Here is a 2,094-nt window from a genome sequence, read left to right as displayed (position 1 = left end):
GCTCTTCTCGGCGGCAGCCGCTGACTGGCGGTAGCTCCTAACTGGCGGAGCAGTGCTCCGGTGCGCTCCGGCAGGAACCGAGGCCTGGCTGTGAGAAGAAAATGGAGGAACAGAGAACCATGTTCTGAAATTTAAAAAAGAGAAATAACACAAAGACCATTAGAGTAACATATGCTATTCGTGCAAAGATGGATAACGTTATAGATTAGATAACAGGGTTCTTTCAATCATGAATTTGCTTTGGAATTGCATGAAGGAGAAAAAAAGTCTTCTTTGTTCTTAAGAGAATTTCTAGACGCTCAAGAATCCAATAGCTGCTTTGAAAAAATAATTACTAACAATGTCTTTTTCTTCTTTCTAGTAATTGTGGATTGTGAGCATACATTTTGTTCTCCAATGATCGGTGCTGCCATAAAAGACTGTGAAAACGCAACAACAATGTTTGAGAACTTTGAGCTTTTAGGATTCCCTTACCCCAAAGACCTGAAATTCCTGTTTGTCTTCTCCTTCCTCCTCATGTATACACTGTCCCTTTCTGGAAACATCTTGATTTTCTTAGTGGTGGCACTAGAACCTCATTTATACAAGCCAATGTACTGGTTTCTCTGTCACTTGTCCGTGATGGACATGATGGACTCCTGTGTTGTATTACCCAAATTAGTCACTTGGCTGACAGAAGGCCATCTCCTTTGCAGGCTGCGTAACCCAGCTTTTCTTCTTCCACTTCCCGGGATGCATGGAATGCTTCCTGTACACTGTGATGGCCTTTGACCACTTCATGGCTATCCGTAAACCACTACACTACAGCACTATCATGAACCACCGAGTTTGCTTCGACCTTGCAGTTGGCATCTGGTCTGGAGGGTCCTTGAATGGTATAATATATTCCTCCCTTACCTTCCACTAGCCATACGGCTGGAGAAACCAGGTGAACTACGTCTTATGTGACAACCCTGCTATGCTGACGTTGGCCTGTGCAGACACATCGATCAACGAGATGGTAACATTGATTGACATTGGGTTTGTAGCTATGGCCTGCTTCCTCTTGATTGCTGGATTGCTACTACCTAAATAAATAGTTAGTGTTCATGGATAGTATAGCCAGTAAAATCCAGGAGGCTTTTTTGTACCGACAGAGGATTGGCTTGCTCCCAAAATAAACACTTATTATGGAACCAGAAGTAAGTTTTCTAAAAGTTAAGTTTAAAATAACTATTTTCCATGTGGCTTCTTGTGGATTTTTATTGATTATGGTTTATTCCAGGATATTATGAAGGAAATTAAGAATTTACAATACTGAGCTGGATTAAGAGTGTTGGACTGGATGGGCCTTTGGCCTGACCCAACACTTATTATAGAACCAGAAATAAGTTTTCTAAAAGTTAAGTTTAAAATAACTATTTTCCATGTGGCTTCTTGTGGATTTTTATTGATTATGGTTTATTCCAGGATATTATGAAGGAAATTAAGAATTTACAATACTGAGCTGGATTAAGAGTGTTGGACTGGATGGGCCTTTGGCCTGACCCAACACTTATTATAGAACCAGAAATAAGTTTTCTAAAAGTTAAGTTTAAAATAACTATTTTCCATGTGGCTTCTTGTGGATTTTTATTGATTATGGTTTATTCCAGGATATTATGAAGGAAATTAAGAATTTACAATACTGAGCTGGATTAAGAGTGTTGGACTGGATGGGCCTTTGGCCTGACCCAACATTGTTCTTATGTTCTTATGACTTTACAGGCACTTGGGAAACCCTCCATTGCAGCTTGGAAGGACATGCTTGTGTTCTACCAAAGAGAAACAGTCTTTTTAATGAGGCCTTCTGGACCGTGTTATTAACTGAAAAAAAATGAAGCCTCTTGCGGAAAGATACTTGTGAACCCAGGGAGATGGAAGGAGTGGAGAGCAGAGGGGACAGGAAATGGGTATTCATGTGGGGCACAAAAGGTTATAAAGTTTAATGTAGAGAATATTAATCAGTAGCTGAGATGTTCAGTTTCCTTAGAAAAAGCAGTCTCCTTCTAGAACTGAGCTGTTATTCATATCAGAGGATTGTTTTTCTTGAGAACTGCCAGCTATTTCAGAAGA

General features: G+C 40.1%; 1 pseudogene; it reads left to right on the top strand.

Moving 5' to 3' along the window:
* The first annotated feature begins 438 nt into the window (after positions 1–438).
* On the top strand, positions 439–1,075 carry LOC107109097 (annotated as a pseudogene).
* Positions 1,076–2,094: the final 1,019 nt, after the last annotated feature.

The sequence above is a fragment of the Gekko japonicus genome, unplaced genomic scaffold (genome assembly GCF_001447785.1).
Source record: "Gekko japonicus isolate JY-2015 unplaced genomic scaffold, Gekko_japonicus_V1.1 scaffold3029, whole genome shotgun sequence".
NCBI lineage: Eukaryota > Metazoa > Chordata > Lepidosauria > Squamata > Gekkonidae > Gekko > Gekko japonicus.
The sequence above is the reverse complement of the archived record's forward strand: the minus strand, read 5'-3'. Positions and strand labels throughout refer to the sequence as shown.